This window comes from Myotis daubentonii, chromosome 7, assembly GCF_963259705.1.
Source record: "Myotis daubentonii chromosome 7, mMyoDau2.1, whole genome shotgun sequence".
In the NCBI taxonomy this organism is placed as follows: Eukaryota; Metazoa; Chordata; class Mammalia; order Chiroptera; family Vespertilionidae; genus Myotis; species Myotis daubentonii.
The window spans coordinates 74,640,515-74,655,929 of NC_081846.1; the positions used below are offsets into that span (position 1 = coordinate 74,640,515).

A 15,415-nucleotide genomic window follows, 5' to 3' on the forward strand; every position below is an offset into this window, starting at 1 on the left:
TTTAAATCCTCACCCAAGGATATTTTTTTCATTTTTAGAGAGTGGAAGGGGAAGGGAGACAGAGTCAGAGACATTGACTGGTTGCTCCCCCCATGCTGGGGATCAAACCTGCGGCCCATCACCAGGAATTGAACCTGTGACGCTTCAGTGCGTGGTTCAACACTCTAACCACTGAGCAACACCGGCCAGGGCTCAAATCACTTTATCATAGTATTTAAGCAATACTCCTTGTTCGAAAATTCCAGAACACTGGAACAAATTCACATTTGTGTAGCATTTACTGAACAAACATGTATTAGGTATCTACACAGGTTAGGAACTAGACAAAGCAAAGCTCAGAGAGGCAAATACCTAACCAAAGCAGAAAAAGTAGAATTACTAAAATAATATCCTTTTCTTACACATCACTTTTCCATCCATTTGGCAACTGTATGAGTCCAATGTTATATTCTCTTATGTCTTCCCTTTACTTTCATCTACCCTCCCTTCCAGTTAGGCTCCCTTAAGGAGGACTTCAGCACTTGTTCATTGTCTTCTTCACTACTCCTACCATCACCTTGCATAATTTCACTCCTACGGACTTCTGACCTACCATACCAGCACAGTTCCTTGACCTTTGTGAATGAGCGATCTCATCCACTTTAGATATTAGCAATCTTTTTTCAAAGCTTCTGACCTGGAACTTAATACCTGGATTAGTGTGACCCACTATGAAAATAAACCTCAGTATATCATTTTATAACATAACTAATTCCTGATGTTATCAATTTAATGCCTAGGATCTCTATTACCAACACTTCGTTGAGTCTTTCCCTTTTTTTTGGGGGGGGGGGGGAGGGTTTAATCCTCACCGAGGATATTTTCTCCATTGATTTTAGAGACAGTGGAAGGGAGGGGGCATGGAGAGAAAAACATCTATGTGAGAGACACATCAATTGATTGCCTTCTGCACGTACCCCAACCCCAACCGGGGCTGGGGATTGAATCTGTAACCCAGGTAGTACATGCCCCTGACTAGAAATCAAATCGATTTCTAGTATGGCTCAAGTGTGCGGGCCAAGGAGCCATACTGGCCAGGGCTTCCATTCTTCTTAAGTCATTATTCCCATTGTGACTTTACTTCCATATCAAACTCAAAACCCAAAATGCATCAGTTCAAATACTCTCTAGCGAGTATGCTTAACATTTCACTCTTTTTTTACCACAACCATTCTGTAAACCCTTCACTCTTCATCAATATAATTACCCACTGTCTGCTCCTTTATTTTCATTGCTGAGCAATGTTGTAAAAAACCTTTAAAAAAATCAACATAGCAACTTCTTAAGTGCATACTTTCATTAAATACATACTTCTGTTTTTTAACTAAGGGGTTTGTTGCAAAATAAGTCCTACCAAATTAATTAAATTAGAAATTCAGTTTCTCAGTTGTACTAGACTCATTTTAAATGCTACATAAACACAAGCGGCTAAAGGCTATCATAATAGAAAGTGGAGATTACAAGACATTTCCATCAATGCAAAAAGCTTTATTAGATAGTGCTGCTCTACACATTCTATGGCAGGCCTGCTCAGCCACTATTTCAGCTCACATAACCTCTATTTTCCCACTGACCCTACCTATTGCCATCTTTGTGACTTCATGAATCTTACAAGCTGCAGCATTAACATGAAACAATAGGCTGGTACCAAAGTGATCAATAAGAGCAATGGCATCAAATCTATCCCTTACCATCACTTGAGACCAAAGGATTTAGTTGCCCCTAATCATTTGGGTCCTGGCCCACTTTGAATCCCAATACTGTCATTAAAGGAAAGTGTTAGAAAGAGAGGTGTACTTCGGTTCCTTTCAGATTTACCACTTGTTAAAGATGGAACTTATCACTTCTCAGCCTTTTGTCTAAGATCGAGTGTAGTATGTTATTAGTTTAATATCTGATACGTCCTCTATCTGAGGACAATTATTTTACATGAATTTCTGGAACTAGGAGATGGAACAGAAGTTTGCTCCATCCATTCCACACATCGACCTGGTATTACAGTACTTCCAGGATCAGTGCACAAAAAAACACACAACAAAAACAAAAGCAAAAAGAAACAGAACTCATTAATGCACTTGTATCTCACCTATTGATAGACCAGCGGTTCTCAACCTGTGGGTCGAGACCCCTTTGGCGGTCGAACGACCCTTTCACAGGGGTCGCCTGAGACCATCCTGCATATCAGATATTTACATTACGATTCATAACAGTAGCAACATTACAGTTATGAAGTAGCAACGAAAATAATTTTATGGTTGGGTCACAACATGAGGAACTGTATTTAAAGGGCCAGAAGGTTGAGAACCAGTGTGCTAGACTATAGCATGACAGCAGCTGGACATAAAAATCTACCAAACTACTCAGGCTCATTTTAATGCAACTATTAATAATAGTGTTGGTTTTTTGTAAATTATCTATTATAACCCTGGCCGGTGTGGCTAGGTTGGTTGGGTGTTGTCCAGTGCATAAGAGGTTGCTGGTTGATTGCCCGGTCAGGGCATATACCCGGTTGCAGGCTTGATCCCTGGTAGGGGGTGTGCAGTGGCAGCCGATCGATGTTTCACTCTCACATCAATGTTTCCCTTTCTCCCTCTGCCTTCCTCTTTCTCTAAAATAATAAATAAAAAAGCTTAAAGAAAATCTATTACAAGTGCTAAATCAAAAAAAGGTTACTGGAAACCAGACATAAACTATTACTATCCTAGGCAAAAGCAGGATAAACCAGTATGCTTTAAAAAGATAACAGGAACTACTACATTTTGGACCTTTAAATTATAAAAATCTAAGGGAAAAAATTGACAAATAGCATGCCTTAGGGTAAACAGTAGTAGGGAATAGATTTATATGCCTATATCATAACCATTAAAAATGGCTTAATTTTCCCAAGAAAAATTTTTGCCATATAGCTGCATAGTTTACAGAAAAAAAGAAAGACAAAGAAATGAAAAGAGAAAAAGAAAACAAGGAAGCCATATGATCCAGGAAGAGCAATGTGTAAGGAGACCCTGGATTTTAATCCAACCTTTTCTGAAATGAAGTAACACTTAGCCAAACTAGACTTAATAAAAGGAAGCCATTGCCATCTAACTACCAGCCCTATCTCTCTCACAAAGAAATGTTTTGCAAAACAAAATGAATTGTTCTTGTACCTCACAGAAACTTTTTAAGGACATGAATGCCATCTCAGGTCGTCTGCTGATTAGCTAATAATTCCAAGATTCTAAGGGGACATCTGTAATACTTTCAACAATAAAGATAAATTTAAAAAAATAATAATTCCAAGATTCTTATGACTAGCAATAATCAGTAAATGAATATGAATATGCAGAGCACAAGTATTTATCAAACAGCTGTTCTACCTTGAAATAGTACTTTGCAGCAGTAAAAAATGAAGTCAGATATAAAAGTATTAGCTACAAAAAGGCATAAAATATTGAAAAGGAAAAACTATGGGCTTATCTGCGGTTATGAGTCTATATGTGTGTTTTAACAGATGAAATCAACAACTTAATTATGATGCCCGAAAGGTGATTCCCTATATATGATTCTAACAATCTACATTCATTGAGGACTATTTAGAGACTAGTAACCAAAATCCTAACACTGAAAAGAATACACAAGCAGAAATGTTTTTCGCATTCTTGTTTTCACTACACAATCTGATATGAAAAATACATATTAGCAACACTGCCTTTGTGACACAAGTTAAAAATCCAAAAGTAACAAGAAATTAAATATGAAAACACACTGCATGCTGTGGGCACACTTATGGTAAAATTTCCTCAATTTTACTTTCAAGTTCTGAAAACTGAGTAAGCTCTACTGTGTATACAGTATTCCCTCATTTAAGGAGTAGCAAACCTCACAAAATAATGAATGAATACAAATTACAATCTAGGTAGAGAGTCAAGTAAAAGCAAGTACATTTCAGCATTGTGTAATTAAAGCTTCAGGCCAATGTTGCAAACTCACTCAATAAAAGAGCCTATAAAACTTTTCCCCAGCTTGCAAAATCTTAAATCCTTTTCCATGTTTAGCAATAGTTAGGCAGAAATGCACTATTTGTCAGAAAGCCAATGAACTACACAGTGACAAGGTAACCAGAAATATCCAATGGGCTTTGTAAAAATAAACATGTCTCTATTACTTTCCCTTGGTGAATGCATGAGATGGGTATGAGTGGGGAAAGGAATTAGATTTATTTTATAAAACTAGCCTATCCACAATGCAATACCCTTTCATTCACCAGGATAGCTAAATTAATGAGACAATATTAAGCAAATGTTGCAGAGTAGTTGGAACAAATGGAACTCTAATTCCCCATTCCCTACTAATGAGACTACATAAATTGGTACAACCACTTCGGAAAGTACTGGATAATATATACTAAAACTAAATATAAGCACACCCTATGGCCCAACAATTCCACTACAAGTTACATGTCCTAAAGAAATGTATACATATGCACCAAAAGATATGTACAAGAATATTCAATAGGGGCACTATAATTTGTGGCTCCAAACTGGAAACCTAGATGTTCATTAGCAGAATGGATAAAATATAGTATATACACTCATATAATGAAATAGAATGCTACAGAACTATGAGAATGAATAAGCTACTACTACACACTACATGCATGGATAACATCAAAATAAATGTTTATGGTAAGAAACCAGATACAAGTGTGTACATGGTGTATGGGGCTGTGTGCATGTCTTTGAATGTACGTTATACTTCAATAAAAGTTTACTTAAAATTAAAAAGCAAACAAATATTTAATAAATAAATAGGCAATCTTTATGCCAAGATATCTATATATAATAAAGAGGGAATACACTAATTGACCCTCACTCTGTCGCAAAGATGGCAGCACCCACAGCCAATAAGGAGGGAATATGCTAATTGACTGCCACACCCTCAAAGATGGCGGCACCCACAGCCACAAGATGGCAGCGCCCAGTTCCCTCAGCCTGCCTCCAGAAACCCCCAACCCCCTCAGCCCCCCAGCCAACCAGAGCCAGCCTGAGGCGCAGGCAAGCCTCGGATGGCAGCTACCCAGCCACCCAGTGCCGCCTGAGGCTCAAGTAACCAGGGCAGTGGCAGCAGCAGAGGTGTGATGAGGCATCTCCTTCCCCTGATCACCGGGTCACCTCCCGCACCTGAGGGCTCCCGGACTGTGAGAGGAGGCGGGCCGGGCTGAGGGACCACCACTCCAGTGCATGAATTTTCATGCACCGGGCCTCTAGTCTATATATAAAAACCTAAGCGACCGAATGACCGAAAGACAGAAAGACTGGTCAACCGGTTGCTATGACGCTCACTGACCACCGGGGACAGATGCTCAACGCAGGTGTTCGGGCTCCCTCCTGTGTGGATTGGGCCTGTGGGGATCAGGCCGAAACCAGCTATCTGACATCCCCCAAGAGGGTGCAGGCCGAGAGACCCCACTGGTGCACGATTCCATGCACTGGGCCTCTAGTTCATAATAAAAATCCTGCTCCCAATGCCGTGTTCCCATCATCCTAAATTTAGGAAAGGACACTTTTTTAATCTCCCCTCATGCTAATTTAAAACATTTTTATATTAAACAAAGAATGCTATTTTAAGGTAATAGAATGTAAGAGTCAAATCCTCTTTAGGAGAAAACACTAATTTGAAAAAATTTTAACATCTAAATACTCTCTCTCCACCACTAACTACCTTGATCACATTTGACCTTCACTTTCCTTCCATCTGTCAAGGTTATTCTTTTCTGCCATTTATTTATTAGTGACATCTGAAAAGTAATGACCTACCCTAAGAGGGTAATTATGAGGATAAAAAAAAAAATGTGTAGCCCTGGCGGAGTAGCTCATTGTCCCTATATACCAAGGCTGTGGGTTCGATATCCATCAGGGCACATACAGGAATCAACCAGTGAATACATAAATAAGTGGAACGACTCTCTCTCTAAAATCAATTAATTAAAAAAATGTTTTAAAGAATATGTATATAAAGATTTCAGCACTGGGCCTAAGCACTCAATGATTAGATGGATTAATAAACCCCAAATAGTAAATCTTCCAATTCTATTTCTAATTCAACACTGTAGACACAAAGCCTGGCATTTAATAGTTGGGTCAATAACTATTTGTGGAGTAAATGAACGATATGAGCTCCAAACAGGAGAAAAACAAGGCAAAAGTGGGAATAATGAAAAAAAGCAAGTTCAAAAGGTCACAACCTATTTTTGTTATCAGGGTATATAACAAGATTTTTAAATCTCAAGACAAAACAACAAAATCATATACATATAAAACCATTAAAATAAACAAAAACTGCCTCAGTATTACTTTTCTTCCATATACTTCACAATGGAGAAGTGGCATGTTTTAACTAAAATTAAAACATGTTTCTTTAATATTGAAACCCTTTAAAATATTTCTGAATGAATTCTTTATGAAGTTGACAGGAATCATAAGTATATTGCAGTTATTTTTAAGACATTCATCACAGCACATGAATATTCTGACTAAATATGTCACAACAGAGATCAAAGAAAAGCAGATTTCAGCTGAACCTTCCTAAGTATTTTTTATGAAAATAGAAATGCAATTTAGATATCAAAATTGTCAAGACTGCAATCTTACATTAGTTTTCAAAGACAAATGAAATACTTTAATATTAATTTTGTGCACAAAATATCAATTAATGATTTGATAAGGCCCTTTTCCCCTCCACTTTAAGCACATCATCTGCTGGTATATCTTAGATCAGACATAGCATTACTGTTTTTCATTAACCAACATTTAGACAAAGCACTAAACTATGTGGAAAACAATACTCTGTAAATATAACTCATTCAGGTCTTAGACCAGCTTGAGATAGACACTGTTGTCATTTCCATTTTACAGCTGAGTACATTGAGATAGAAATGCTACTAAGTAACTTGCCTAAAGTAACAAAACTAAAGCTTTAAATAGTAGACGGAATAAATAAATAAATAAATAAATAAATAAATAAATAAATAGTAGACGGGTACACACTCTTAGCCTCTATGCTATGCTGTCTGGAGAGCTCTGAAATAAAGCAGAACAAAATTTATTCTGACTTGATGTTGGGAGGTTAGCTATTTTGATGACAGTGGGTGATAACCATTAAAACGATGTAGCACTAATGCCACATTTCATTAATTCTAAGAAACCCATTTTATGTTCCATATTTTAACATTTCTGAAACTGATGGCATTTTACAATTGTAATTGATAGTGCCCTCTCTCTTTGGGGTACATAAAATAATGGAGCATATGGTAACTAGTGACAAGTACCATTGAAAATTTATATTATCTACAACTCATGGGTTAGTAATAAGAAGTAAATGAAATAAAATAAAACTAAGGTACTTGATACTGTCTGGTATAAGTGCCTAAAAAAGGGTAGTTCATCCCTATCAAAATGACCTATGAGGAAATTCTATTAAAGCTATTTTTACACTAGAGTAAGTTGTCAGTTACTCAGGTCCATGTTTAAATAATCCTGGTTATATTCTGATAGGAAAAAAATACTGGTTTCATTACACAATTTGATGAAGAAAAAAATTTTTTATAAAGGACTTGGGACTTGGGACAAGGCAGATAGATGAAAGGACAATGGAAATAAAACACCAAAAAAAAATAATAATTGACAGTGAAGCATAAATCAAGATACCCCAAAATACCACTTGATTCAAGCCAGTTCTCAAATGCGATTGATAAAATATTTACATGAAAGAATGTTTTCAAAAATACACTTGGAATACAATCAGAAATGACCAAATCTGTTTAGTGAGTGCCTATATCCCACTTGAGCTTCTCTAGCAAAACTAGACATAATTGAACTGCCATGTCAAATAACTGGTTAATAAAGGTTCAAACCGATCCTAAGAGTTACCAACAACAAAAAAAATTTAACTAAAATCCAATTTAGCCCGGCCAGTGTTGCTCAGTGGTTGGGTGTCGATCTATGAATCAGGAGGTCATAGTTCGATTCCCAGTTAGGGTACATACCTGGGTTATGGGCTCGATCCCCCCAGCTGATCAATGATTCTCTCTCATCATTGATATTTCTCTCTCCCTCTTCCTTCCTCTCAATAAAAATATATTTTAAAAATAAAATTAAATTTATTTACGTATTTGATAGGTTTTTGTGTTATTTGTCTTGATAATTTCAGGATGAATTTGTATTAAATTTTGTGTTTGATTTTGTTTTTGTATTACAGGATGAAAACTATTTACTTTTAGGGGAATTTCCCACCGCAAAACACCAGAAATTGTATCCAAATTACAATGAAAAAAAAATAATAACGCCTTGAGACAACTGCACTCTTTACCTTAAAAATCAATTATTTGAGTGGCAGAGACAATACAGGGAAGTAGGAACACAAGTATATTTTACAAAAGAAAAAACTTAAATTTGTCTCAGAAACCATACCCAGATCTAGCTGGTTTTGCTTAGGGATAGAGTGTCGGCCTGCGGACTAAAGGGTCCCGGGTTCAATTCTGGTCAAGGGTACATGCCCAGGTTGTGCACTCGATCCCCAGTAGGGGGCGCGCAGGAGGCAGCCAATCAATGATTCTCATCATTGATGTTTCTATCTCTCTCCCGTCTCCCTTCCTCTCTGAAATCAATAAAAATGTATTTTAAAAAAAGAAACCATACCCAAACAGAAAACAATTTTTTCTTAGTTAAGACATCTCAAATATTTAAAAAGCACCATCTAGTTTTCAGTTTTACTAAAACCTCTGAAATCTTGCATTACTAATACATGAGTGAAACCCTTCTTTTTTCGTTTTGAATTGTTATTTCCAATTATTTTTACTCCTATATCTAATAAAGGGTGAAAGCAAATATGAAAACTCCAAAGGAGTTTGTGCATGTCTGTGTGGAGTATCTTCTAAGCACATTCATATTGCACAGATGAATTATAGTATTCCCAACATACTTTTGCTTCAGATATATAAACAACCTATCCCAACCATAGTTTGAAGGTAATGCAATTTTATATTTGTAGACAAATTTTTAAATCTGTCTTTACCTATGTAAAGTTCTGTTTCACAACACAATTCAGAATATAATGCTAATAATTATTCTGGAAAAGGGAGCCTGTTTTTAAAAACCATAATCTTATATAATAAGAGCCTAATATGCAAATTATCCCCTTGGAGGTCTACCACTCGCTATGATGTGTGCTGACCACCAGGGGGTAGTGCAGAACATAGTGGGCACCAGTGACACAGTGCTGGCAGCGGGCGGCAATGGAGGCCCCAATGAGATTGGGACGACAGTGGGATGGTGGAGCAGGTGAGCCGGTGGCGCCAGGCCAATGCAGGTGCAAGTGGGGCCCAATTGCCCCACCGATCGCCCTGCAGATGGCAACCAGCGTCCATTACAGAGAACAGGCAAATAACAGTATTAAAATAAGAGGCCCGATGCACAAAAATTTGTGCAAGAGTAGGCCTTCCTTCCCCCGGCTGCCGGCACCAGCTTCCCTCCAGCACCCGAGACCCGGGCTGCCGGCACCGGCTTCTCTCCAGCACCCTGGACCAGGCTGGCTTCCCTCCAGCCACCTGCAGGCACCTGGGACCTGGGCTGGCTTCCCTCCAGCCATGGCTTCATCAGGAAGGACGTCTGGAATTACATCCAGAATGATGTCCAGTCAAATTAGCATATTACCCTTTAATTATTATAGATTTCTTTTAATTATTTTTCTTTCAATGTGCACAAATCCGTGCATTGGGCCACTAGTCCTATCTAATAAAAGAAAAAAATGGTAATTGGCGTACGGCGCTACCCTTTTCATTGGCTAATCAGGGCCATATGCAAATTAACTGCCAACTAAGATTGGCAGTTAATTTGCATATGTAGGCACAATGCAGGGAGGCAAAAGGGAAAGCAGGAAGAAGCCCCCTGCCACTGACAGTGATCTGAAACCCAGGGGGGAGCTAAGAGCTGGGGGGCAGGGCAAAGGCGGCCCTGGGGCCGCCTTTGCCCTGCCCCCCAGCCATGATCGGAGTGCCCCCCAGCCATGATCGGAGAATCAGGCGCCTTTTCTGCCCTGGCCAGTGATAGCAGGAAGTAGGTGTGGAGCCAGCTATGGGAGCTGGGCACGGTCGAAGCTGGCAGTCCCAGGAGCTAGGGGTCCCTTGCCTGGGCCTAAAGCGAAGCCCACGATCGCCGGACGCCTAGGCCAGAGGTGTTAGGCCTGGGCAGGGGCGGAGCCTGCAACCGCGGGGAGCTGGGGGTCCCCTGCCCAGGCCTGACACCTCTGCCAGAGGCCTCAGGACTGGTCAAGGGGCCGATCCGGTGATTGGTGATCGGAGGGTGATGAGGGTCAACTCCTCTGGCCGAGGCATCAGGCCTGGGTGGGGGGCGGAGCCAGGGATTGGGGGGATATGATGGTCCCCTTGCCCAGGCCTGAAGCCTGGGTCAGAGGCGTCAGGCTTGGGCAGGGGGTGGAGCAAGCGATTAGAGGGAGATGGGGGTCCCCTGCCCAGGCATGATTCCTGGGCCAGAGGCCTCAGGCCTGGGCGGGGGCCAGAGCCAGTGATCAGGGGGAGATGGGGGTCCCCTGTCCAAGCCTGACACCTCTGGCGGAGGCGTCAGGCCTGGGCAAGGGGCCAATCCTGCGATTGGAGGGTGATGGGGGTCAACGCCTGAGGGCTCCCAGTATGGAAGAGGGGGCAGGCTGGGCTGAGGGACACTGCCCCCCCACACACACACCCAGTGCACGAATTTCGTGCACCGGGCCCCTAGTAATATATAAAAAGCATAGAGTTCTTACAGAAGAATTTAGTTATATTTAAAAAAACTAAAAACCAGGGAGAAGGCAAGAGTAAAAAAAATATTAAAGCCAGTAAGAACTAATAAAAATAAATTTTGAAAGTTATAATTTTCTTGGTATAAAATTTAAAGAAGACTACCTTAGCAGATGATTCTACAATAACACAAAAAAGGTATATCCGAAGTTTTGATATAACCTACCCCCTTTTATTTTAAAGGAGATGTCTCCTAGCACCTTTATTTACTGTGTTTTCAAAATCCATTTTACTATCATTTTCCCTAACACCCTATTTTTATGAGACTTTGATCTTGCCAATTAAGGTTTTGCCAATTATAGTTTTCTTCAGGAAGTAATCCCTACAGATGAACTGTTTTCTACTATGGTGGAAAAGATAATTCTAAGGATGTTGGGATGTTGCAACAACTAACTAAAATAGCATTTAAGGTATCAAGGGACTATTATGATACTACTGAGCCTCTAAGCACCATCACTGGCCATATATCTGAGGTTTAGCAGTCAACTCTTGCCAAGGCCCTCATTTAACTCTCTAAATTAGAGAAAAAGTTATATGCATAAGATTTCTCTCATTTAAAAAAATATATCACTGAAGCATAACTGAAATACTATTTAAGTAATATTATTGGTTACTCAATAATTTTATAAGTATAGGTGTAATATATGAAATATAAAGCTAACCAGCAAAAATACCACCTTAGACAACAAATACCACAACAAAGGCAATCTTTAATTTTTGAAGATATTCAAAAGATATCTCCATGTTGGGTGACTACGAGTGGTGATAATATTAATTAAAACAGGAAAGAGGTACAAGTTCAAGAGAAAAACTTTTGAATGGCATGGCCAACCTCACTAATATACCATCCCTATGCTATAGCCACAATTCCTTACATTTGCATGCTTTCAAAATACCTAGAATATAATTTCTTTAAACTCTTCTACCACTGCACTGCTCCATTTGTCCACCTCTCCATTTGTCCTTTGGAAACACTTTGCGGAAGTGTCATTTTCCTTAGAAAACCTTCCCTAATGCACCTTTTCTCTGTGCTTCCAAAGCAACCTGAGTAAACTGCTATGACAGCTCTGATCACACTATAATAACAGTATTTAATTGTTCATTGTTCCCGTCTCTGAGGTCTAATGACATTCCTGAAAGTCTAGTATTCAATGCCTGATAAATAGTACTTAAAATATATATTCTGTTTGAATATGTCTTGAATGAGTTGAGATGCATATAAGAATATCCAGATGTTGATAAATAAAAATATGAGTCTGAGCTCAGGAAGGAAGATACAGATGATGCTATAGATTTCAGTGAATTCTAAATTTAGGGCTGTTGCTTTAGCAGATTAAAACAAAATTCATCACCAAATAGTTTACAGATGGACGGACTACTAATAAATACATAATTTTGTTCATGTTGCTAAATACAATGTGTACTTTTTAGTTCCCAACTTAATTGATTTCTCAGTTTCATTCAACATGGTTGATTAGCCACTCCCTCCTTTTTTCAGTCTATTGCCTTGGCCTTACTGATGCCAAGGAAAATTTCCCCCAACCTCTGGCTACACCTTCTCAGTCTCCTTTGCTCCATTTATTTCACCCCATATTTAAATATTGAAGATTCATAGAAGACTATTTCCCTGTATCTTCTCTCTAAATACTTTCCCCTTAGGCAATCACACTCCCCCCTCCCCTCAACTATAACATCAATTATAAGCTATATTGACTATTCCCAACTGCATTATGATCAATACCCACTCCTTCCCAGAAACTAACAAACAAAAAACTGGTATTTTCCCAATATTCCCTGTTAGGTACAAGAACCACTTACCCAGAAATCAGTCTTCTCCTCTCCCTAGACCCCCAAATCTAATCCATCATCAAATCCTATCAATTTTACTTTGCAAATATTTGTTAAATTTAGCTACTTTATCTCTATCACCGCTATACTGGACCAAGATTCCATCATCTCTTGCCTAAACTGCTATAAAGCCAAACTCAATTCTACTCAAAGTGGTCTGTGGCCCAACACTGTTTCACGAACTATTATCACAAGGTAAAAACTAAGAGGGAGCATTTAGAAATTTATATAGTAATTTGACACTGCCACAACATTCATTTTATTGTTACTAAAGTACCAGTACGTATTAGAAACCAAAATACAACAAAACAGGTCCTTAGCCAGATAATTTTGAGTAGCACTGGCCTAACTGGTCTTGGTTTTTACAGCTGTCTCTCTCCAATCTGTCCCCCACAGAGGAGCCAAGTGTTTTTAAAACGAAAATCTAAATAACTTACTCAGCTGTTTAACATTCTCCAGTGCTTCCTATTTCTTTTAAGATTAAGTACAAAATGCTTAGCAATAACTGACCAGTGTGACCTCTTCCAGTCTCATTTCACATCACCCAGCCTCGCATGCTAAGGTCCAGCCCCCACAGGACTCTTCAGTTCTAGAGAGCTGAAATCACCAGCAATGCTTGCGCAAGTCCAGTTGATTCTTCAGGTTTCAGTCTAAAAGTCCTTTCTTCAGAGAAGCTTTCCTTGATACATTAGAAGGCTTTCACTGTTTACAATAATTTTCCTTTGTGGCAGTTATAACTGTAATTGTAATTTTTGTAATTATTTGTTTAGTTTCTTTATTCGCCAACAGACTTTTGCCTCCGTGAATACAGGTACACTCCATTTGCATGTGTCACCAGGGCCTAGCACAGTGACTGGCACAGAATCAGTTGTTCAATAAACTCTTGCCAAGTGAATAAATCCAAGTCAGGAAACAAAACCGTGAGCAGGACCACCAAATGTAAATGCTTTCAATATCTAGTCATATATAAGACTTAGGATAAGTCTGTGTATAGGTGCTTTACAAACGTTAAATCTTTTTTAGCTTCCTAAACAATCTAAAAATACAGAGAAACCTATAAAAAAACAAACAAATGCAAAATAACAGAAAGAAAAAAGATTTTGCAGAAAGATGAACAACCTTGTCTAAAGTCACCACCATGGAACTGGAGGGTCTGAGATGTAAGAGGTTCTACAACCGTATTTCCTGGCTCTGCTGCTTGCTTAGCTGTAGGATTTTGTGGAAATAAAGTAATCTCTCTGTTTCTCAACTCCTCATTTGTGAGAAAGAGACATAATAAAGCCTTCTTCAAAGGACTGTTATGATGTTTAAACAAGTTAATATATATAAATATCTGAAACAGTGCTTGGCATAGTGTTTTAGCAATGTGAGAGATTATCATATCTTTAATATTACCAGTATTCCCTGTATTATTGTCTGACGAAGCTTTTGTCAACCAAGATTCTGTAAGAATTAAACTCTACAGAAACTGAATTAACTATTTCCTCAGTTCTTTCGCTCAAGTATGGTATATAGCTAGTACCATTTTAGGTACATAGGAAAGGAGTTAATTCATTATATAGTTTGGATGCCTTAAATCAACGGTTATCAACCTGTCAGTCGCGACCCCTTTGGGGGTCGAACGACCCTTTCATAGGGGTCACCTAAGACCATCGGAAAACACATATATAATTACATATTGTTTTTGTGATTAATCACTATGCTTTAATTATGTTCAATTTGTAACAATGAAATTGGGGGTCACCACAACATGAGGAACTGTATTAAAGGGTCGTGGCATTAGAAAGGTTGAGAACCACTGCTTAAAGCATTAGGGCTTGATATTCACTGAAACCCTGGTTGTGAAGGGCTGTATCCCCAATGCCTGACATGAAGAAGGTGCTCATTAAGTATTTTTGGCAAGAATGAATATTTACAAAACCAAAGGAATAGTGCTTAGCACAGAGTAGATGCAAATGCCAATTTTACTGCACCCCTTCAAAGTTCCCATAAACTTTAAAAGTCTGATTCCAGAGGAGCCATTTTTCTTGAATGAGACCTGCTTGTATTATTCAAAGCCAAAAATACAAAATACAGAAAGTAGAAAAGCCAAGAAACAAACCAATGTTGGCAGGAACCATGTGGAAATAATAAGAGGTAAAAGATGGGTAGAATTTGGATATGCAGGGGAAAGGGCAAAGGTTATTTATTCGAGGCCAGGAAATAGCTTAAGCAAAGGCAGTGTCACCTAAAGTTTGGAGTACATTCCGCTTGACACAAAAGTGATATTAAGCTACACACGGGCAAACATCTTTATGCTGGCAGTTGCAATATGAACATAATTTTGTGTGATTGGGACAGAAATTTGAGATTTCAAACTTTTACTATTTATAACACTAAACAGTACCTATTTGATATATTTTTAAGTGAGTTGTTTAAAAAAATGTATTAAAATAATAATACACAGGAGGTAGGCAAATAGCACAAACACTGTCAGGGTTTTAAAGAGTAAAATTTGGGAAACATCAAGGACTGGTCATGTGCATGAGCGTAACATGTTAGGAGAGAAAAGCCACCAGTCTTCTGAATGAAGCCAAAGCTCCATCTTGAGTAGCAAGTCAACATAAAGGGCAGACGGATGTGGAGAATCTCACCAATTTTGAGTATTTAATTTGTAGTTCTAAAATTCACATTTATAAAATCCTCATTTTCCGC

At 38.6% G+C, this 15,415-nt stretch overlaps 1 protein-coding gene and 1 non-coding gene across 7 annotated transcripts in view; one reads left to right on the forward strand and one right to left on the reverse strand.

Annotated features, from left to right (window-relative positions):
* SPOPL (speckle type BTB/POZ protein like) overlaps positions 1 to 15,415 on the reverse strand; it is a 65,060-nt gene that overhangs the window by 47,958 nt on the left and 1,687 nt on the right. Inside the window, exon 2 of one of the 6 annotated variants that reach the window (XM_059704563.1) lies at positions 2,545 to 2,647. The exons of the other annotated variants lie outside the window; for them this stretch is intronic. The gene's annotated coding sequence lies outside the window, so the exon portion shown is untranslated. The remainder of the gene's footprint in view (positions 1 to 2,544; positions 2,648 to 15,415) is intronic. 6 annotated transcript variants of the gene reach the window in all.
* LOC132238997 (U2 spliceosomal RNA) lies at positions 1,879 to 2,065 on the forward strand. The gene has a single exon (XR_009453955.1). It is a non-coding gene; the product is annotated as a U2 spliceosomal RNA (small nuclear RNA).